Source organism: Zootoca vivipara, chromosome 1 (genome assembly GCF_963506605.1).
Source record: "Zootoca vivipara chromosome 1, rZooViv1.1, whole genome shotgun sequence".
NCBI lineage: Eukaryota > Metazoa > Chordata > Lepidosauria > Squamata > Lacertidae > Zootoca > Zootoca vivipara.
The window spans coordinates 118,636,338-118,661,233 of NC_083276.1; positions in this window are offsets into that span (position 1 = coordinate 118,636,338).

Here is a 24,896-nt window from a genome sequence, read left to right on the forward strand (position 1 = left end):
CTCCTATATCCACCCTAAATTATACTGTACTGCTAAATGAAAACTGCTTGGGATGATCTCTCTCTCTCTCTCTCTCTCTCTCTCTCTCTCTCTCTCTCTCTCTCTGTGTGTGTGTGTGTGTGTGTAGAGGAATGCCATTCAGTTGTATACTCAGAATCTAAAACATTCTGAGACCAGCAATTTATTTTAAGCATACACCTGTTTTGTATCAAAACTCCATTTGATGAATCTTGGGTTCCTAGTACAAATAACAAAGTAGATCCTGCAAGCCTGAGATCTGCCCGTCTATGCTTTAATCCACTGGTAGTGTCTTTAAAATTAATTCAGCTGTTTATTTCCATGCCGTGCTCTGCAGGAAAGTCTGGAGATCAGAGTCTAATCTAATCAGAAGTAAGAATATGGAACTTAATTGCTCTCAGAGTTATTGTCTCATTATGTAGAGTTAAAAACCAAGCATTATACAGATATGAAGAATGATGCTGTTGGATAATTTAGAACTTTTCCTTTTCTGTTCAGTTATTAACCCACTGTTGCATATGATTCAGATGACTTTCTTCTGCTGTGGATAAACTGGATTTTCTGAAGCAGAGCTGATCCTAAAGCCCCACCCCGAGACATATGATAAGAGCTATAGGGCATGTGTGTGAAATGGTCTCCAAACCATCCCCAAAGCTATCCCTTATTTCACAGAGATGGCATTCCTTCTGACTGGCAAGCACATCTTTTCTCTGCCTGGAAGCCCATTAAAGTGAGAGCAGAAAACATTGCCTTCAATCTGGTGGATTTTGGGACTATGTTCTTTCGTTGTGTTGTGATTTGAAGCCACCAGAGTGAGAGCAATCTACAAAAACAGCTATGTTGTTGTTGTTGTTTAGTCGTTTAGTCATGTCTGACGCTTCGTGACCCCATGGACCGAAGAACTCCAGACACTCCTGTCTTCCACTGCTTCCCGCAGTTTGGTCAAACTCATGTTGGTAGCTTTGAGAACACTGTGCAACCATCTCGTCCTCTGTCACCCCCTTCTCCTAGTGCCCTCAATCTTTCCCAACATCAGGGTCTATTCCAGGGAGTCTTCTCTTCTCATGAGGTGGCCAAAGTATTGGAGCCTCAGCTTCAAGATCTGTCCTTCCAGTGAGCACTCAGGGCTGATTTCCTTCAGAATGGATAGGTTTGATCTTCTTGCAGTCCATGGGACTCTCAAGAGCACCAGCACCATAATTCAAAAGCATCAAACAGTTATAGTCACCCTCAAATTCACATCCCATGAACATGATTCTGAAACGGGTGCATTTTGGTTCAGATCTAGCATTTTTCTAGCCCTTCCAAAATGGGGGGGACTCATTTGGCCACTGGAAGAATAGCTTTCCCCACCAAAAGCATTGCTTCGATTGCAACGGCGAGAATGTGTGTTACGACAGCCTGAGAAGAGCTCTGACGGTTCCTTCTAAAGGCCCATCTAGTCCAGCTTTCTGTTCTCACAGTGGCCAATCAGATGGGATATCTGCAAGCAGGACATGAGTACAAAAGCACTCTTCCCCGCTCATGTTCCCCGGCAGCTGATATTCCGAAGCATAGCTGAAGGCACGGAAAGCTGCAAATGCTTCAATTAGTTTTATAACCCGTCTTGCTGAACGGAAAGAACTTGGTCCAAACTTGGTCCAAGTGAATCACTTCCCAGCTTGTACTGTTCTGTGAGCATTACAATAAAACAATAAAGTACATTGAAGTACAGTCATCACCTTTCTTTCTTTTTCTTTCTTTCTTTGGAGTGTTCATATGTTAAGGATGAAGGACAAACAAAAAGTTGAATCTGGGCAAGGTATTCACTGGAACGTCATTGCGTCGCTCCAAGCGCCAAGTGAGCGGATAAATGGAATGCTAATGTAATACAGGAAGGAACTAAAAGGAAGTTTAATTATAAAGGGCTTTGAAGGTAAAAGGAAAGAAATTTGCAAGTGATATAGTGGGGAAAACAAGAGCCAACATGGAGATTGAAAAGAAAGGAAGTTCAGGGAACTAAGTAGCCACCATGACGAGCCAAGATTTAGCAGCAGTGTTTTGAATTGATCTGATGTGAACACCACTACAGAAATCAAAGCTGCTTATTTTAATTCAGACCAGAAGACCCCAGAAATAAGCTTCTGCGGCACTCCTTTAGAGAAGAACACGCCGGTGTTGCTGGCATCATGATGAAAGAGCAGCTAGCACTGGACTTGAAGTGGTGAGTCCTAATATCAAATCCTCACTTAGCCCATGAAGTTCACTGGAGAGCCTTTAGCAACCAGTGGTGTAGCGTGGGGTTGCCAGTGCCCAGGGCATGCATGTGTGTGCTGGCAAGGGGTATTTGCATGCACTGGGGGTGCAGGGTGCAGAGGGTGAACAGAGCCTGCTGCGCCAACCTAGTCCTTGCCACCGACAGAGCGACCTCCCATCAGAGCCAAGTGGGGCCGCCTGCCCACCCATGCTGGCAAGAGCCTGGCTGGCTGACATGGCCCTTGGTAGGCAATTCCCCCCAACGGCTGCAGAGAGGAGACCAGACTGGACCTCTCTGGGGTTGCCTGTGGGGGGGTGCCTGGTTCACACCCCCTCAAAATTGTGTGCTCGGGGCCACAGGCCCCCTGGCACCCCCATGCTATGCCCCTGCACTTAACCTAGCCTGATGCAGATTGCAGATAACCCCTATGAGTTATAAAGATGTTACAAATCAGGTGTGGGGAATCTTTTGCAGCCTGAGGGCTGCATGCCAGTGGTGGGCGGAACCAGAGCCAAAAGTGGGTGGAGCAATGTACATTATAGCATTGTAAAGTTTGTTAGCTTTTACACACACTCCTTCTCCTCCAAGAGTCATTGAGTTCAAGGATACATTCCCACCAAGAAACACTCCGTGAGGAGCACAGATTGGGGAGATTCCTAAAAGTCAGATAAAAAAGATTTGAGGACCATATTTGGCCCCTAGGCCTGGATTCCTCATCACCATCATACATTGATTCATAATACTTTGGTGGAACTTTGAAAGCCCCTGTGTGATATTTTATGCACATGTGTTTGAGATTATTCAGCAGTTAATCAGCAATGAAACATCTGGGGAAGATCATATGCAGGAAGATCATGTTTTTTAAAAAAGTATATTGGCATAGCAACTTAAATGCACTATGCCAAAATCAAAATTGTGCCTAATGGATCTCATTACTTTTTAATAGCTCATCAACGGAAACAAATCAATTTAAACATCAGACTTTGGAGCAGAGTGGAATCAGGCAAAAAGAAATACCCAACCTTGTACTATTGTATCTTTGTTAATGAACAGTACTTCAAGTATTGCAATAAATGAATAGATCTAATCTACGGTCAGACTCCTGGTATGTGAAAATGGAGCAATCGAGTTTCTCGTGAGTTCATGTGCACTCAAGGCCTGTTATCTTAGAGCAGGCACCCCCAAACTGCGGCCCTCCAGATGTTTTGGCCTACAACTCCCATGATCCCTAGCTAACAGGACCAGTGGTCGGGGAAGATTGGAATTGTAGTCCGAAACATCTGGAGGACCGAAGTTTGGGGATGCCTGTCTTAGAGTATAGTCAGAAAGCACATGAGCTAAGCAAGGTTTGCATCTGGCCAGTACCTGGCTGGATGACCACCTAAGAACCACATGGACCTTGAGTTCCATAGTGGGAAAAAGTCAGAATATAAAGGTAATAAATAAATAAGGATGGTTCAAATATAAATAAGGACAGTTGAACTGGAATTTAAAATATACACGGATCCCTCCCCCACTCGAAAACATCCATAAGTAGGATACCCGATTCCTGCCAGAGTTTCAATTTGCATGCAATATTTACAGTAGTGTAGTGGCAAAAATGTTGTTTCACACACACACACACACACACACAACATTTCTCTTGCAAAGAATGCTTCCATACTAGTGTCTCATTCACAGGTCAATTTAGAATTTATTTATTTTTTGGAATTTTGATGAAAAAGAAGTTGAGCTTACCTTATCGTTGCAAGCTGGCTGTTCCGCAGTCTCACCAGCTGCCCCTGCTTCCAGATCTGAAAAAGGCCCATGGAAAGTGTTATATTGTGCTACCTTTCTTTGAGCTTTAATTGAAGCCTGGGAAGCCAAGGAGGCTGGTTAGCAAGTGCCCGAGTTCATTGTGTGCGCTGATTTTGCTTTTAAGGGAAATTCTTCCTTTTACCCTTCAAAGGAAATATTCTGTCCTGATTTCTTTAAAAGGGGGGGGGGAATCACCTTAAAAATTTTATATGAAGAGCTTTCAAATACTCAGTAGGTAGCTGTTCCCCCAGTTTTCAATGCTTCTGAGAAAGCCCAGCCAAAGTTTTCAAGTGGTTTTCAAGAGCCCATCATCCGTAACCATTGGCCATGATGGCTGGTGCTAATAAGAGTTGGGGTCCAACATCTGTGATAGGACTGGAGGGCCCCTAGTTCCCCAAACATGGATTAGGAAACCTCTTTCTCTTCCCCTACCCCTAGCACAACTTTGCAAAGTTATGACTAAAGGAGTAAACTGTCAACGATTTCTTCAATTCCTTGCTCTGCCTTAGCCCTTCCCCAGCTCTGCCTCTCTCCCTCTCTCATTTCCACTGGGAAGCAATAAACACCAAACTTGGCAAGTATACATGAGAAGAGATTCAACTTTAAAAATATATATAAAGAAAAACCAGGCAGCTCCCTAGATTCCCCCAGAATAGGCAGAGGGCAAGGGTAAAGGTAAAGGGACCCCTGACCATTAGGTCCAGTCGCGGATGACTCTCGGGTTGCGGCACTTATCTTGCTTTACTGGCCGAGGGAGCCGGCGTACAGCTTCTGGGTCATGTGGCCAGCGGGTAGAAGACCCCAAATATAGAGCATTTGTTTCCCATCACAGGTCCTTTTATGCAATTTAATCAACCAATTGCAAAATTAGGACATTACTCAACTTGGTCAGCTTCTGTCGATATCTAATTTCAACGAGCTCCCAATATAGCAATTAGTTTCCTAGTATCTGACATGACATTTGCTCCTTGGTTCAATTCCGTTTTAACTCTGTTCAATTGCGTGCTCCGTAGTCCTGAAAAACAGCAAAATGTTCCTGTGTCCCAGAGAAGAACACAAAACCATGAGAGTAGGGGACATTTCAGATTTATGTATTTGGCTAATTTGTTCAGTTCTGGTTCGTTCTCTCTCTCTCTCTTTTGCTTTTCCATGTACAGTGAAACCTCGGTTTATGAACTCCTCGGTTTATGAATTTTCGGTTTATGAACACCGCGGACCCATCTGGAACGGATTAATTCATTTCCCTTGGGAAATTTTCAATGGGAAAGTTCGCTTCAGTTTATGAACGCTTCAGTTTATGAACAGACTTCCGGAACCAATTACACCCATGCTTCAGTTTATGAACATTTCAGTTTAAGTACTCCGCGGACCCGTCTGGAATGGATTAATCCACTTCCATTACTTTCAATGGGAAAGTTTGCTTCAGTTTATGAATGCTTCAGTTTAAGTACTCCGTGGACTGTCTGGAACGGATTAATCCACTTTCCATTACTTTCAATGGGAAAGTTCGCTTCAGTTTATGAACGCTTCAGTTTATGAACAGACTTCCGGAACCAATTGTGTTCATAAACCGAGGTACCACTGTATATAACTATTAGGGCTCTGTATACATCAGGCCTGTGTGTGGGCTGAAAAGCAAAATAATAATAATAATAATAATACTCCGCCCATCTGGCTGGGTTTCCCCAGCCACTCTGGGTGGCTTCCAACAAAAGATACGTTAAAAATACATCAAAACATCAGTCATTAAAAGCTTCCCTAAACAGGGCTGCCTTCAGATGTCTTCCAAACATCAGACAGCTGTTTATTTCCTTGACATCTGATGGGAGGGTGTTCCACAGGGTGGGCGCCACTACCGAGAAGGCCCTCTGCCTGGTGATGAATTGAGGTGATTTGGAAGATATTCCCCTCGCTTCAGAGTCAGATCATGATGTCGGCGACATCAGCACTCTGAGTCAGGTAAGGCATCGACAGCATCTCATGTGTCGTAGTCTTATTGCTGAGTGACAATATGCAGAGGTCAGTGGAGTGGGATGTCAGCCAAACCAAAGAGTCTCAGAGGTATACTTGCCTGCAGTCAGCATCCAAAGTCCAGTCCTAGGGTCCGGGTTGGGCATGTATCATGCCTATGCTTTTCTGTAGTCCTCCCAGCAAGGTACAAGGCTGCTGGGAAGACCTCATTCAAGCAGCTCTCCCAGCCTCACATTGAGATTTGTAACTCAGAGCTGCCAGGGCCCAGCTGAAGCACATTGAGAGTTTTCTGTTCCTGAGTCCTGCCAGTTTCTGCAGGCTCTGAATGCTCCTCAACCAGGTCCTCCTCAGCAGACCCCAAGGACAGATGGTCCAGGGGTCAGGCAACCCAATGATCATGGGGTCAAGCCAAGCAGGAAGCAGCAAGGTGGGGCCAGGAACTACAAAGCATTGTTACCAGCAACTGACTGCTGCTGGAAGCTCTGCTTAAGAAGGCTGGAGCCAGCTGGTCCTCATCAGTGCCTTCTCCTCTGTGTCCTTGATCAGCTGCAGGTGGAGTCACTCTGCCTTCTCCCCCTTTGGGCTGCTGTTGGGCAGGCAAAGCTGACTCCTGGCCTACAACACCATGTCACTCTGTTATTTTGGTACAAGAGAATCTCCCTTCATTGTCCCTTGGCAACAGCTGGTAGAGATACCCAATGAACCGTTTTACAGGCCTCTACCCTTCCCATCCCTGGACCGCCCTGCTCAAGAAGTTAGCTTGGACCTCACCCAGAACCTGCTGTGTCCACAAAGTTCAATTCTTCCCCCATTTCCCCACTTAATACTTAAAATTGCACTTGAATAGAAAAAGAAACTAAGATTTTAAGGACACCATGTCCTCAGCCAGGTTCGAGATTTCATCTTGTGTAGAACAGTCTTGGAAAACTGGGGGTAAACGTATAGTTCTGCTCATGATGATGGCAATGAAAAGGCCAGATTTCAATTTCCTTTGAAATTGCAGGGATAATATCTCCGGTGCAGAATTAAAGGCCAATGAGCACAGTCTTCCTTTTTGTTTTTTTTCATATGAAGCCGGAAACCCACATTTGAGAAATGTTCTAAGCTAGCCCTTTAAGTCTCTGCATTAAATCATTTTCAGAAATTCATGTCGGCATTCAGACACCATACAAAAGGAACCAACCACAAAAAACTGAACTCTTTATTAATTCAAGCAAAGGTGGAAGCTAACAGATAACCATATTTGATGTAATACAGGAATAATTTATACTGATTGTTGTCTTGAGTCAAAGTAATGATGGTTCGCTTTTCTCATTTGGCCCAGTTTATCAGTTACAGAGCAGATGTTTGTAGCTGTCACAAATCCATGAATGAACACTTAATGCCATCCTGCTAACCTGGGGTCCTGCCTACCGAAAGCAAGTACACAATGCAACACAAAGACATTAGAGAATGCAACATACAGGGGAGGGGAATCAGGGAGGCAACATTTTCAGGAGAAAGGCTTTGTAGTGAGTATAGGGAGGTTGAAAATAACACATTACATTAGTCAAAGCAGATTTGCAAAAATGAATGCAGTAGGCAAATTTGCATATAAATGTGTATAAAGGGAGAATTTTGCACTAAAATGCTGGTGAATTTTCATGCAGAGCTCTCTCTCTCTCTCTTTTAAATATTGTGTCCATTAGTGGCACAAAGATCAAACAATTTGCACAGGGGTTGCATTCTGGGTCATCACACATGTCAGCGGAGTATAAATAAACCCACCCCGTTCTGCCATGTTCTCTTCTGTTCCCTCCCCTCCCCCATTCCACCCTCTTCCAGGTCCAAAAATGGCACACACGGGCATCGTCATGCATCCGATGAATGCACGCAAAATGGCTGTTCTCTGTATCATTGCACCCTATACTTAAAAGGTAAAGGTAAAGGACTCCTGGACAGTTAAGTCCAATCAAAGGCGACTATGGGGTTGTGGCGCTCATCTTGCTTTCAGACCGAGGGAGCCAGTGATTGTCCACAGACAGCTTTCCGGGTCATGCAGCCAGCATGACTAAACTGCTTCTGGCACAACAGAACACCGTGATGGAAACCAGAGCACACGGAAACACCATTTACCTTCCCGTCGCAGTGGTACCTATTTATCTACTTGCACTGGTATGCTTTCAATCTGCTAGTTTGGCAGGAACTGGGACAGAACCATGGGAGCTCACCCCATCATGGGGATTCAAACCACTGACCTTCTGATCGGCAAGCCCAAGAGGCTCAGTGGTTTAGACCACAGCACCACCTGCATCATTAGGGACCCTATACTACAAGCAGGGCTAAATTTAAAAACAAAACAAAACATTAAACTGGAGTCAATCTCAAATGGACTGCCTTGCTTGTTCTTAAAATAGTAAAAAAATAAAAAAGGCGAAATATTGATACAATCTGAGGTGAAACCAGAGTATGTTCTTAAAATAAAGAGCACTCATCCTGGGGGGTCTATTTGATCCCACTACATTGTTTGTGGTTTCTTCCAAGTGTAGAAGGATAATGTTAGAAGAGGGAAATGCTCTAGCAGTGATAGTGAGAAGCAAGCAAGCTATAAAACTCCCATGGTTGGAGACTGCATAAAAAAATTATCAACCTGTGAAAAACTAGCATTTCAGAGAGAAGGGTTTTATTTTATCATTCTCCTTGATGTACTTAGTTTATTAGACAGAACAATTGAATGTGTGGAAGGGGGTGGCGGCATTCTATCATGGTGGCATCCTTCCCCATCAGTGATCCATCTATAATATATTTGGATGTGAAGAAGGGCTCCTGCTCTCATCTAACTCTATTACTGTATGGTTTCAAAAAATGTAATAGAAGTATACGGAATGCAAATGTTCCTAAAACTGAAATTTAAAGACCAGGGAGATTTGCCTGTAAACCACCTGCCTGAAATGAATTGTGATCCCACTTAGCTACAGTAACTCTAACGCAGTCCCATGCTACTCAAAATTACTGTATTGTCAGTGGCTGGATAACTGATTATCCTCTAATCAAGTTCTTTCATTAGTAGTTCAACCTTGAAAAGGAGCTACCAGTTCTGTCTCCGATAGAGCTTTGCATTTTGACTTCCCCACGGCATCGCATTGTCACGCCATCTCAGATTTACACAGTAAAAGATGAGCGTGTTAAGACGATCAATTCCTCGCAGGTTTTTTAGTGCCGTGGAAAAATAGATGAGTAGCATTATAAAGTGTCACACATCCTCTAACTCATGATGGCAAATCTCCAAGATGAAAAGGATCTTTTGGATTAGATACCTTGATAAAAATGTGTAGGCTGCAAAATTGAGGAAGCAAAAAAATTGAGTGTCTGTGTTTATCGAGAGTTTCCCCTGTATTCCACCTAGCAACATCTGAACCTTCATTTAGAACAGCCTTTCTCAACTTTGGGTCTCCTGATGTTGTTGGACTACAACTCCCATCACCCTTAGCTGGCAGGACCAGTGGTCATTGTGGTCCAACAACAGCAGGGGACCAAAGACTGAGGAAGGCTGATGCGTGAATAATATGAATAATATGCATGTCCTCGCAATGAAATGGCTCAAAGGCTATTGCCCATAACACATTCTGTCTCATGTGCCTCCGATGCCTGACACATTTGAAAATGTGCTAAGGAAGATGCGACTTCTCCCTTGTTAAGCCAATTTCTGTTGGATCTACTACTGCAAGGCAATGACACTGGTTACAAATGCCCAGCTAATAATAATAAAAAGGTACCAGATTGAAACAGGTAATTAAGTCAGTATCTAAATCACATAAAGCTGCAATGCCCATTTTGATCTGCTAATCAATCATATGCAGAGGAAGGAGAAAAACAAGGAAGCAAAAGGGGTTTATGGGTTCCAAAGTAAAATAGGCTGTTTAATCGCAGGAAAAGAGGCCGGAGGGTGGTGGAATTCATCTGCATTGGAACAGCTTTGCACAGGTGGTCACTCAGGTTTAATAGGCTTAATATTTCCTGCCGCTGCCTGGCCACATCTAGATGTAGTAATTTTACAGGTAAGATGTCCCCCAACACTATATTACTCTCTTTCCCAATATACCTATAACACCTTGATACATTAATTCACCAATAAAAGCACAGGGAGCCCTGCCCAATAAATAATCTTTACTACTGATGGATGCTTTTGATGGGAAACCTGGGCTACAAATGTTTCAAATAAGCTAATCATGAGAATCCATGATTAGATTAGGTTAGATCAGACTCAAAGTCCCTCTAAAGGTAAAGGGACCCCTGACCATTAGGTCCAGTCGCGGACGACTCTGGGGTTGCGGTGCTCATCTCACTTTACTGGCTGAGGGAGCCGGTGTACAGCTTCCGGGTCATGTGGCCAGCATGACTAAGCCGCTTCTGGCGAACCAGAGCAGCGCACGGAAACGCTGTTTACCTTCCCTCCGGAGCGGTACCTATTTATCTACTTGCACTTTGACGTGCTTTCGAACTGTTAGGTTGGCAGGAGCTGGGACAGAGCAATGGGAGCTCACCCCGTCACAGGGATTCAAACCGCCGATCTTCTGATCGGCAAGCCCTAGGCTCTGTGGTAGTCCCTCTAGTCCAGAGCTTTTCAACCTTTTTGAGTCCATGGCTCCCTTAACCGACTACATTTTTTTCTGCAGCAACCCTGTGGGGCTCAGGAGCCCAGTTACATCACCCCTTGCCTGCAGAGCTGCCAGCCTCTCACACTTTTTCAAACACCCACCCTTGTGGAGTGTTCCCTTAGCCTCCGCCCCAGTCTCTGAGCTCCCCACCCCATCCCCCAAAAGAGGTGCCTCCTTACACTGCCCCACAAGGTCCTGGGACTTGTCTGTCCATTCCCAACAGCAAGGGCTGGTGGACTGGCTGGCTGGGCTCCATCACCCACTTGCTTGCTTCTTCTGAGGCCGCCTCAGCTCCTGGAAACCAGAACCCAGAGGCAGCATTCACCTGGGGAGCTTGTAGCCAGGGATGCTGCAACAACAGCTGTGCAAGCCTTTGGGAGGCAGAGAGGCGAGGGGGCATCAGATGGGGGAGGGAAGGAATGAGGGACGCAGGCCAGGTTTGCTCATGGCACCCCTGACCATCATTCAAGGCACCCCAGGGTGCCGTGGCACACTGGTTGAAAACCACTGCTCTAGTCCAACAGTCTCCTTCCCCAACAGGCCAGCCAGATGCCTGAAAGATATCTGCAAACAGGATGTGAATGCAACAGCCTTTACCTGCTAGGTCTCCACTCCCCAGTAACTGGTATTCAGTGCCAAAGCATCTCAGAACATGGAACTTTCATCACTAATATCTATTGATAGACCTATTGCCTGTGAATAGCTATTAGTCACAGCCACGTGGTTTTATAGTTAAGGATATAGACCAGTGTTGGGGAGAAGACAAGGGTGGACTTGCTGTTGCTTGAAGCAGTAGCAAAAGGTTGGTTTGGGTTTCTTTTCTGGTAAAGATGAAGACCCTAAGGTAAGTGCACTTAATAGTTATTTGAATATGCCTCCAAAAGTCACCAATATCCCCCAACTTTCATGGGGGATAACCAATGAAACCATGGGAAATCAGAGAAAGGAGACTCAAAATGTATTTGAATTTGCCCCCCAAACGTTCTCCCACTTTCTTTTTAATTCTTATTCATATGAAAAGTATAAAAAGATTGAACACAAGTACAGATTAAGAAAATACTATGCAGTTCAATATACCTAGTGCAATAGGAAATGATCTAAAACATTATAATAAATAAAATGTAGATATTTCAATAAGAAATTACATTGATCAGATATATTCCTTTCTGTTTATACTAAAAGAAAATACTGATCACGTTTTCTCTATTTGTTATACACTTCTTGCATGCATGCTTCCTGATTATGTACTCCCAAACCTCCACTGATTATATAACATTAAACTTCCCCCAAACAGAGAGAATTGGCTTGTCAGATTTTGTACTTTGTTATTCCATTAAGATATAAAGAGACTCAATTTCTCATCCTCCCCAATTTCACAATGAGGGGAAATGATCCCTCATTGTAAAGGCAATCCCCCACAAAGTTTATTTGAATTTGCCCACCAAAATCAGCAATACATGCCCCCAGCTTTTATGTAGGAAGGAATCATCCCATAAAAGTGGTGGAAAGTATTCAAGCCTGGGCAAACTTCAATTTATGGGTTTAATTACATTGGAAAGCCTGTCTTAGCTTTCTGAAAACTTTCGGTTTCTTACAACATAATCAAAATGAATGGCATTTCCAGCACGATGATATTGTTATGAAACAACCTATTTTCAGTTGGCACTCCATGTAACACCATATTATCTATTTGACAGAACAGATTAAAAAATAAATTCCCATCCAAACAGATCATTATCCCCTTCCTTCTGTAGTTAAGGATGTAAGCACCCTGGGCAAACTTCAATTTATAAGTTTAAGCTGTGCTAATAAAGGACCATGTTAAAGAATACAGAGCTGTAACCCAGCTAATTGTGGTGTTTCAACAGCAGTAGCTCACTGTTTCCAGTCACCAGTAACAGAAATCTATTTCTCTCCTACAGTTTAGAAATGCACACCCAACAAACTTGTTCAAAACAGCAATAAGTCTTGAAAATTGCTATGCACTGCCTTTTACCATGCCACACGCCTAATATGGAGAGTTATAACTTGTTTAAATGCTAATGAGGGTGCTATTCAGCTGAGAATCACAATCTCTGAGAAAAGATCCTTTCCCCGAAGGCTGGGAAGTTTGAGTCCTCTCAATGGCAGCAAAGCAGACAAACCAATCTGTTATTAACCATTTATAGAAAATAAATTAGTGGTAAGTAACTCCCACTGTGTTCACCGGGGCTTTCTTCCTGGCACCTGTGCATAACAGCCTGTAAAACTGTTCTGTTAAGCAAGCGGTAGATACTGCCAGGGAGGCACTGTATTTGAATTGCCTGGGGATAAAAAACAGCAACATGGAATGTGCCGGTGGTGGGAATCCAATGTTTGGCAAATAGCAGCAGATGCTGGTGATGAGGACATAACCCAACCCTTCTCAAAAACAACTGAAAAGTTGTCATGGCACAAAAGCAAAAAAAGAAGAAGACAAATTGTGTGTCCCGGGAAACCACTTTACATATGAAAAAAGACCACAAACCCAAGCAAAATTTCTTGAAAGAGATAGAAATGACTTCTAAAGTCACCTTATCCCCTGTGCACATTCTGTGTATCTTCACTGAAGATGTGAAAGGGGATACAGATTACTGTATCAGGACTAACTGCTCTGTGGTTTTTGTGTGTGTCACTTAGCAACAGTTTATCTTACAAGATTTTTCATTGAAGTGAATCATTTACTGGGGGGGGGGTGTCACAAAATATTTGTCCTTGGTTTACATTGTTGGTGATCTCTTTTTGGTGTTACAGTTGCCACATTGCTCCAGGTTTTCCATCTGTATCTCATGCCCTTTGTGCTCTGAGAATGTTTTTTTAAAGATGTAAAGGTAAAGGTACCCCTGACAGTTAAGTCCAGTCACGAACGACTCTGGGGTTGCAGCGCTCATCTCACTTTACTGGCCGAGGGAGCCAGCGTACCGCTTCCAGGTCATGTGGCAAGCATGACTAAGCCGCTTCTTGGTGAACCAGAGCAGCGCACGGAAACGCCATTTACCTTCCCGCTGGAGCGGTACCTATTTATGTACTTGCACTTTGATGTGCTTTTGAACTGCTAGGTTGGCAGGAGCTGGGACCGAGCAACAGGAGCTCACCCCATTGCGGGGATTCGAACCGCTGACTTTCTGATCGGCAAGCCCTAGGCCAGGCATCCCCAAACTGCGGCCCTCCAGATGTTTTGGCCTACAACTCCCATGATCCCTAGCTAACAGGACCAGTGGTCAGGGATGATGGGAATTGTAGTCCAAAACATCTGGAGGGCCGAAGTTTGGGGATGCCTGCCCTAGGCTCTGGGGTTTAACCCACAGCACCACCCACGTCCCTTTTTAAAGGTGTAAGTAGGTACAATTTTTCTTGCCATCAAGTGCATTTTTAACATTGCTGTTTGCAGGCATTGTTTGATTGCCGTATTGATTCCAAATCTCCTTTACCCTACAGTCCATAGGGTGATGCCTTCTATAAATAATACTGTATGAAATTATGCAACCAATAATGTGCCACATTGACAGAAAAACACTGGTGAACTGGAGAAAGCAGGGGGGGAGGGGGGAGGTAATAACAGACAAGGGGAACCCTGTTGCCGAAGTCCCAGTCCCCCTACAACCGCTATTCATTTGATATTCATATAAAATCATCCACAGCATACCATTCATCAATGGTATCACATCAGTTTTGGCCCTGAAGGGGCAAAGAAACAAAAACGAGAAAATCATGAGCATGTCTTCTAAAACACACAGGAATATTTGGTTCCTGGGAAGTTGTGTTATCACGAGCCAAACCATTGGCACATCTAGATCTGTATTATCAACACTGAATGGGAGTGAATTTCCATCGTTTTAGATAGGGGACATTCTCTGCTCTTCCTGGAGATGCTGGGACCTGCTTGAAAAGCAGGTGGTCTACCCCAAAGCTATTCCCTTTTCCTATAGGTATACCAGTAATGAATAGACTTTAGCAATATTACTATTTCCCCCAACCAGTTTGTTTGGAGGCAGCCCATAGCTCAGTGGGAGACGGGCATAAAGTACAGATCCCGATCCAATTCTTGGCCTCTCAAGTTAAAAAGATTGGGCATCTTGTGATGGGAATTATGCACACCCTGGAGAGCTCCAGCATCCTCACTAGGCAGTATTAGACTAGGTGAAAATAGTCTGACTTGGTATGAGATGGTTCCCATATGTTCTGTTAGCAAAGTCACTTAAACAATGCAGATGAGAGTCCAGAGAGAAAAAGAAATCCTGATAACATTTTACTGAGGGGACTGACCAAAACGGTGTATAAACAAAGAGCTCCTGTCTTTCTTAGCTCAGGCCTTGTTCATAGCAGGGAATGAGTTAACCAAACACACAAGGAAGAAACTCTCTCAGAACTGCACAGCCAATCAGAGCACGTTACCTCAGTGAGGGTCATGCCACTCTGTCTGGTTGATGAGCAACACCTCCACCACCAGCCTCCTCTGAAATTGCGAACTGAAAGATCCCGGCTGCTGCATTTCCAAAGTGCTCTTCCCTTGGGGTTAAAGTCAAACTAGCAAGGGGGACTTGGCAATGCCAGGAGCAAGATAAACAGAATCTGCTCAGCAACATTCCTCGGCTATTCTGTTCTGCCTGAATGGAAGACGTGGCTCCCACGGTAGCAGGGATTATAGCTGCATCCTTTTTTCTTCTCCACATTTGCTGCATGTCCAACCATCCCCCTTACATTCACCTTCAGGAATACAGAAGGTAACTAAAAGGAGCATTAATTCACTGCATCAACTGCCACTTTGAAAATATTAAGGGAGGGAAGAAAAATGAGCAGTCATTATTCAGTTTATAAACGAAAGATCTAGAGGGGCTATATTGTGTCTCTGCCTCTGCTTTTAACCCACCACTGCTTTTCCATATCACCCCTGACTAGGTAGCTCATCAGTTATATGCAAAGCCTTTGTGGCATCTTGCAATGTCTAAATCATAAAATAGATGCACAGCAATTGCAAATAGCAGTGGCTGGAACCGTGCCTTTTCATTTCTTAATTTCCCCCATTTTCACTTGCATATATAATTTTTATTATATAAAAAATCCTTCACTATTTTTAATTCATTCTCGTTACCAGGCAATGCCTTGTCACTAAATCTTTGTATATGCTTTAGTTTATTGCATGCAATTCGTCATTTTGTGAGCACTAGCCTAGCCGATTAATTAAAACTGGACTCCAGTATGTATTCTCCTAAAGCTGAATCCCAAATTTATTTTGCGCCTCCTCAGAGACCGTGCGTTTTGGAACCTATTGATACAAGATGCAGATAGGAAAATATTATGAGGAGAGCAGCAATTACTGGCAAGACAAAAAGCAACAATGCCTGTTCCATATCTGGATTTTTTTAATTTTTTTTAAAGCATCGAAATGCTACAGGAAGAAAATCCAGCTTAGCCACATGTAAGTAAAACCCTCACCAAGGTTGCTCCAAGTTCCAAGTTCAATCCCTGTCATCTCTAGGGAGAGATGAGAGAGACCCCCGTCTGAAACCTGAGAGAGGCTTCTACCTGTCAGTGTAAACAATACTGAGCTAGATGGACCAAGTGTGTGATTCTGTTTAAGGCAGCTTCCTCCGTTCCTAACCATCTTCTCTTGCCCACAGCTTCAGCTCCTTTCTGGGTTTATTATGTTCTTTGTTCTTCCTCGACACAGCTGCCAACAAGGAAATAAACTTGTTGCACAACTGTCCTGGACAGTTGTTGATTCTTGTGGTCAGTAAATTCTTTACCACTCTAATTGTGGCAGAAACGCCTTATGGAACAGTAGGGCTGCCTCTAACACAAAGACCACCCAAACACCTGAGCTGCATTGTGCTGCTGCTAAATTGCATTGAGGAAAATGAGGGAACCCTGGAAAAATTACTGTCAATAGAGGTATGCCAGGCATCGGCAGTTGGCTCGCCATCAAAGGGCTTTCTTTCTTTCTTTCTTTCTTTCTTTCTTTCTTTCTTTCTTTCTTTCTTTCTTTCCTTCTTTCCTTCTTTCCTTCTTTCCTTCTTTCCTTCTTTCCTTCTTTCCTTCTTCCTTTTTCTTTTATGTATTTTTCTTTTATACTTTTCAAGTTTATACATTTCACTAATTTTAACATTTCACTAATTTTACCATCATTTTGACATTTCAAAACTTGACTTCCTTCCCCTTCTTTCTGCGGTTCCTTAAATTTATTTTTAATATCTTCTGCATATCCAAATTAAGTTAACTTGCTCATTTATTTCATCTTCTTTAAATATATATTCTTATGAAACTTCAGGTTATTACAATAATCCTGCCAATGTTTTTATCTGTTTATAATTTATCTGTAAATATTCAATAAACTATTGCCATTCTTTTATTTAAAAATTGTTATCTTGATTTCTTATTCTTCCGGTAAGTTTCACCATTTCTGCATACTCCATAAGTTTTTGTATCCATTCTTCCTTTGCTGGGACTACTTCTTCTTTCCATTTTTGGGCAAGTAACGTTCTTGCTGCTGTAGCAGCATACATGAATAAGTTTCTATATATTTTAGGTAGTTCTGTCCCTATAATTCCCAAAAGAAAAGCTTCTGTGTTGTTGTCTTCCTTTTCATTTCATTATATATCATGACCCAGTAAGCTTTAACCTTACTACAAGACCACCACATATGACAAAAATAACCTTCTTTCTCTTTACACCTCCAACACTTATTTGATTGAGATTATACCTTTTTATCAATTTACTAGGGTTAGATACCATCAATATATCATTTTCTCTTAAACCATAACATGCTGTAATGTCCATTGAAAAGCTCTTAAAGCAGTTCTCAGACCAGGATAAACAGCATTCTGTGAAATTATGTCCTGTTATCTAGCTTAAGTCAAGATTTTTTAATATTATTATTAATCTTTGGGGTTTATTTCCTTTCTCATTCAGGTCATATCACATGGTTAGTTTTCATCTTGTATTCTTTTGGTCTTTTCCCGAGGCATATTAGATACTCAAGGCATGTCCTATTTCCCACTAATAGAAGCATATACACAGGTAAATGAGCAAAACCAGCCGCCTCCTTGGCTAGAGACCAATAAATGCAGTTAACTTGAGAAAGAGAAACAAAGACTGCCGGCCAAAACTCCAATCGCTGGCATTTGCTTGCTTTTGTAATTGGAACCTGAATGATTTGATTATATTCCCCCATTTAATAATCATAGAGGGCCTTTAGGAACCAACTTTAATTATATTTCAGCCATTTGCTCTGCTGCAGATTTCACCCCCTCCCTTATCATGCAAAGCCTGCCAAGAAGAGGTACAAAATTATACAAGTTATTGGAACATATTCTCATTAGAAATAGAAACGGGAAGATTTCTTTCAGGTTTGACCTTAACAATATTTATTGTACTCTGTCTGAATCCCACGCTTGCAACTGAATGTGTTTTGCTGGTTTTTTTATTGGACTGCGCATTGTTGACCACATATCATCTCCGACGACAATTGAGATTGGAGAGCAGCAAATCTGCCCATTATGATTTCTCTCCGTTTCACATTTTTCCCAAATCTTAAGTTCAGTTTTCCAAATCTTAAGTTCTCCGCACTTTCACATCCTCATAAAACTTAATCAACGTTTTGCTGCAAATTTCTAATGATACACATTTTTGTATTCACGTTTGCCTGGCATACAAATTTTGGCAAAGCAATTTCCCCTTATATAACGCATTGTTATTTTCACCAATATATGCACACTTTTCATATTCGCTTTTCATAACATATGCCTTTTTATGCAAATGTCGTGGCGAACAGAACAGCAAAACTGGGAGAAATGTGAATTTTGTAAGGGGCAGCTTTGGTTCAGTACACAGAGTGGTGGAGCTTCATGCTCCGGCACCGGGGGGCAGAGAGCAGATGGGGGCGTGGCGCCCAGCGTGGGGGGGGGAAAGCAGCCGCAATGGCACCCCACCGGGATCGTGCTGCTGGGGGCGGTGCGCTCCCCCACCCCCCTCTTCCTCCGCCAGCGAGTTCACATATTGTTTCAGAAATCTGAGGTAATTTTAAACTGTTTTAGCATTTTAACTTCTGTATGCTTTAAAGTAGGGTTTCAATTCCCCCCCCTCAATTTTACTGTTATCTTTTGTAAAAACCACTTTGAGGTGTTGTTGTTGTTGTTGTTGTTGTTGTTGTTGTTTTACTATCGAGTGGTGTTCAAATTGCATTAAATAAATAAATAAAACGATGCTCATCTCTGAAAAGGATTGTGCTGCCACAATTGTGCAAAATACACGCAAGCCGTATATTCAGCAATAATGACAGATAAGCCTCTGTTTTCTTTTTTAGAGAACAGTTATAGTAAGAATGGAAAAGTTAATATTTTCAAATGACGTATGCTTATACATCCATCTTGGGTTCATTTTTCATGCTGAGTTTAAGACACCAGTTGGAAATGGATGGTGCCTCAGAGCCTTTGAGACATCTCAAGTACAGACTCTGAAAACCTGGAACTGCAAAACCCAACCAAAAACCATTTAAAGTATCTGAATTCTTAGGACAAAATCTGTGCACCAAATATTTTCAAGCATGTCTATACATGTTTACTTAGATGTGAGTGCCACTGAATTAAATCAGCCTTATTCCAAGTTAAATCAGTACAGTGTTGCAGTCTAATACAAAAATCCTTAGTATTCAAGGTAAGCCTTATTGAACACACTGGGATGTGCTTCTAAGGATGAGTGACTATGTCAAGAGAATATAGTTGCTGTTGTTTTAAAAAGCATTCTTTGTTCTCAACGAAGCATGGATTGCTTCTATATATGTGCTCTGCTATCAGCCTTCCATCCTCCTATGACGTGACAAAAAACTGCATTACCTAACGTATTTGGAGGATGGATGATTCTGTCAATTTCAATTTCTCCTTGGCATTTTTCATTATTCCTCAGTTCTCCACACTTCCACATCAGTTTGATTTTATTTATTTTTTGGCCTCACAAAAGTACATCGGAATTATGGTGCATTTCCCCCTGATGTGCATATGCCTGTATGCTATTTTCTCTAAAATGCACATTTTTTTGGCAAAGCAATTTTCCCTAATATACTGCATCTTTGTATGCTACTTTCACTAGCATATGCACTTTTTATGCACACTTTGCCAGACTCCATGTCTGCCTCTGATTCTGGACTGCTCTCTGCCACAGCCTTTTCCTGCTCACTAAGCCCTGTTAATCCTTTAGCTTCTGCCAGCTTCTGCCAGTCTGCTCTCTCTTCTCGCTCTGACCACTCATCATTGTCCCACCAACCCCCTGGCTCTCAGCCGTCCTCCCTTAGGGATTTCCCAGCTGGTGCCTCCCATTACTCCTCTCCATCCATCCGGTCCATGACAGGTGAAGTCCACTTGGGAAACTGGCATATCTGGGTGGATTGCACCTTCTCCAGTGAAACTGCACCATCTCCTTCTCATTCCTGCACATGACAAAAATCAGATGCAGGACTCATTGAGTCATCGCCTGCTTATTTTTAAATCCTGCTGCTAAAGTGTGAAGTTGCTTTTAGTCTACAATCCTATGCTCACCTCCGTGAGAGTCAGTCCCGCTAAACAGGACTCAGCTTGAGTAAATATGCATAGCATTGCACTGAGATTTTCTCTTATTCATTCACTGTTACATTCCTTCCCTGGCAAGAGTTGTCTTAGCAACACGTTTGCCACTCTCTCCAAAACTCATCTACTATCTAATAATTTGCATATATTATTTGTAAATGACCCATTCAGGTCCCATTTCAAGGCTGATGAGATGCACTCTTTAAATTTCCTTCTTTCTTTACAAATGACCCCACCGATAATTTCTATTTTCTGGTTCCATTTTAGCTGTGGATTGGGCTAAGTATTCCATTAGATCCTTTTCATCAGTTTGCTGAAAATAGCTTAATTGTTCATAATGCTCAACTGTCTTTCACACAATCACAATTATCGGTGAATGAGGTAGCACATTATATTACTGATGGCTGTCACCTGATTATTTGAAGATGGGAAACTGTGACCAACAATTAACTATTTGGGAGTTAATAAGCCTACCTTTGGGACGCAGGTGGTGCTGTGGGTTAAACCACTGAGCCTAGGGCTTGCCGGTCAGAAGGTTGGCGGTTCAAATCCCCGCGACGCGGTGAGCTCCCGTTGCTCGGTCCCAGCTCCTGCCAAGCTAGCAGTTCGAAAGCAAGTCAAAGTGCAAGTAGATAAATAGGTACCACTATAGCAGGAAGGTAAACGTTGTTTCCGTACGCTGCTCTGGTTCGCCAGAAGTGGCTTAGTCATGCTGGCCACATGACCTGGAAGCTGTATGCCGGCTCCCTAGGCCAATAATGCGAGATGAGCGCCGTAACCCCAGAGTTGGTCATGACTGGATCTAATGGTCAGGGGTCCCTTTACCTTTACCTAAGCCAACTTTTAAGCCTAATATGACTTAAAGTCATCAGGAGAACCTTCTTGCGATATACATCAGCAAGCATTAAAACACTGTTTGAATAAAACAATTGTTTCAGAATATGCGGATTTTTGGTGGGCAGAGAACTGTCTCCCATCCGCCCAAGGCCCTCTCGTCATAGGTGATAATTCGAGATGCGCTGAAATACTTTTCTCCACAAAAGGAACCTGGAAAGCTGTCATTGGTCCACCTAGCTCAGTATTGTTGTCACCGATTGGCAGCTGTTCTCTATGGTTTCAGGCAGGGATGATTCCTAGCTGTACCTAGAGATACTAGAATGATAAAGAGGAAAGTTTGTGTGCAGAAATTACTGACCTTTCTATGGTGGGAATGTAATCATGGCAAGAGTCACACACATATTGTTTCACCCCCTTTGCCTCCCCCCACTCCCACTGGCATGCATCCCCTGGGACACGGGTGGCGCTGTGGTCTAAACCACTGAGCCTCTTGGGCTTGCTGATCGGAAGGTCGGTGTTTCAAATCCCCATGATGGGGTGAGCTCTGTCCCAGTTCCTGCCAAACTAGCAGATTGAAAGCATACCAGTGCAAATAGATAAATAGGTACCGCTGTGATGGGAAGGTAAACAGCATTTCTGTGTGCTCTGGTCTCCGTCACAGTGTCCTGTTGCACCAGAAGTGGTTTAGTCCTGCTGGCCACATGCCCTGGAAAGCTGTCTATGGACAAACACTGGCTCCCTCAGCCTGAAAGCGAGATGAGCACTGCACCCCCTAGTCGCCTTTGACTGGACTTAACCATCCAGGGGTCCTTTACCTTTGCCTGCATCCCCTGCTTTAAACATTATGGCATATTCCCCTTGAAATGATCTCTGAATGGGAAGAGTTCATTGACAAATAATGCATGCAAATTCTTAGGCAGCAGATTGGTTTCAGAGGAAGTGTTACTAAAGCACCGTTTCTGGAGAAGAATTTACATAATTTTCTGTTGAATTACCTAAGAAATGGTAAGGGGGGGGAGGACTCACTGAAAGAAATAGTAATAAAAAACTCACTGAAAGACCACTTCTCATTTTCTCTTCGCATATACTGTGTGTGTGTATGTGTGTGTGCGCGCCAAATTGCTTTGGAATAACTAATACACTAATACACAACAGCCACATGGTGCCAGTTATTTCATCACTGCTCTCTGTAATGAAATTATTTCATACATCTCAGGCGGCTTGAAAAACATCAGTCTTCAGCATTTGTGTACATTGATTATCTCCATTGTTTCTTTGGTTTTGCAACAAAATGGTAAAACAGTTAATCATCCAAGCTATTTTTCAGAGATGCTTTGGGCAATGTGTCATACAGTGTATTCCTCTATCTGGTTACAAAGAGGGAGGCTTGCAGTAAGTGAAAAACGTTGGATTTGAAGTAGGCAGTGCAAAAGAAATTAATCCTTGAGGGAAAGAATAATCACCTGGAAATAACAATAATGAGAACCTAGAGTAGTAGGATTAAAAGAGAGGAGGATCCCAGGGGCAAATGCTGTGAGCACTGATAGGGAAATCACAATGGCTGCGGCTATTCACGCTGCTGGTGTTTATGAGAGGGGGAAATGTTTGTTGGTGTAACTTATATTGATCAATAGTAGCTAAACTGCTCCCTTGCTCAAAGGCTGTATATAGGTACTGTAACTTCCTGTCATGGACTGGTTGGATGCAGGCAGAAGAATGGGGGGAGGAACCAGCTGAGGAACCACCAAGAGAAGAAGACCGAGGAGGCTGAGGAGTGGTGGTGGGACAATGATGAGTGGGCAGAGGTAGGAGGAGGAGAAGATTGGGAGAAGGAGGTGCTGGAAGCAGAAGTGGTAACAGGGTTTAGTGAGCAGGGAGAGTCTGTGCCAGAGAGAAGTCTAGAATCAGAGGCAGATGCAGGAGAGTGGGAGGAGGGAGGCCAAGAGGCACAGGTGAGTCAGGTGGGTGAAGAGTCATAGGTCTCTCCCTCCCGCTGTGGCAAGCTCTCCCATCCCTTGTCTCCTAAAACCACAAGAGTCTTAAAAACAGCAGAGGAGAGATTGGTGATGCATAGACACAGTCTCTGATTGCTTGCAAATAACCCTGGAGAGGCAGGGATTTTCAGTCTTGGCAACTGCTGCATGGGGGCAGACCTAGCAGATGTGAGTTACTGTGCTCATTAGGCCTGAAGCTCCTGTGTCAATCTTGTTTTTGCTGATATATGCTGTGGCCACGGGGACGGGGTGATCCACCCAAGGGAGGTGCACGATTGGCATGGTGTCCATCCTCCCAGGGGTACACAATCAACACACCGTCAATCTGCCCAGGGCGTGCACGATTGGTGTGGCGATGATCCACCCAGGGTGGATTTTGCCACACACCCCCACAGGTATGACACCCGGGGTGGCCCGCACCCACCTTGCTCCGCCTCTGAGCCCTCACTATTGGCTCTGGGTGCAGAAGCTTCTTCTTCTTCTTCTTCTTCTTCTTCTTCTTCTTCTTCTTCTTCTTCTTCTTCTTCTTCTTCTTCTATCACTCGTAGCCGAGTAAGATTGTCTTCCATGAACGCAGTCTTAATGTTGTGTCCGTAGGTGACTGTAGAGGCCAGTTCTGGATCCAGTCGTCCTTCCACAATGGGGACATAGGTTTCCAGGCAGGAGTTGATCACAGTGAGGGTTTGCCAAGCGTGCCTTCCTCTTAGCACGTTTCTCCCTTGCGTTCTGAGTTCGAGTGTCTTCAAAGCCTATGACACTTTTGGTAAAGGCTGTTCTCTAATTGGAGCGCTCACAGGTCAGTGTTTCACAGTTGTCAGTGTTTATACTACATTTTTTAAGATTTGCCTTGAGAGAGTCTTTAAACCTCTTTTTGTTGACCACCAGCATTATGCTTTCCACTTTTAAGTTTGGAATAGAGTAGTTGCTTAGGAAGACATGCTAAGAGACCTACACCATTGGGTCATTTGCTGCCCATGCAGTTTCCATTCAAGTTGGTTGTTATAACATACCCTCCAACCTTTCTCCAGTGAAAAGAGGGACGTCCCACTCCATAATGATAATTTTGCTATTTGTACTCCACACATCTTACTGGGTTGCCCCAGCCATTCTGGGCAGCTTCCAACATATATAAAAACATAATAAAACAGTAAACTTTTTAAAACAAAAACAAAAAACCCCCCTTCCCTATACAGGATTGCCTTCAGATAGCTCGGTAGTCGAATAACTCCATACCTTCCAACATTTCTCCAATGAAAATAGGGATGTCCTAAGAAAAAGTGGGACATTCCAGGATCAAATCAGAAACTGGGATGGCTTCTCTAAATCTGAGTCGTCCCTGGAAAATAGGAACACTCTGAAGGTCTGTTATAAGAATTTGGTAATGGTAAAAACTTGTCTTCTCCCTTCTTCAAGTTTACAAGCATGTGGGAGGCATCTGTTTTGGTTGTTGTGGATCTTACATAAGCCATCCTGGGAGCCTTATCAGCTGAAGGGTGGGGTTAAAATGCTTTAAAACAAAGAACCTATGTCATGTATTGAGAACATAATCCAACTCTATTAAATTCTATGGAGTGTGACCACTGATTTCGGCAGGAGCTGAACTGTACCCTTTTATTGAGGTCTTTTTTTCCTGAATCTGTCTGTTTATCTGTTCTGTTCAACGTTAGCATGAAAAGGCTGATGATATAAATTTGGCACAAAGTCTTGGATCAGACGTGAACACTTCATCTAAGCTCTTCATATTATTAGGGGGCGAAGTCTAGTCTGCATGAATCCTTTCCATATGTTCATATGACTGAGCTGTAGAATTGCCAACTATTTTACTTGCTCT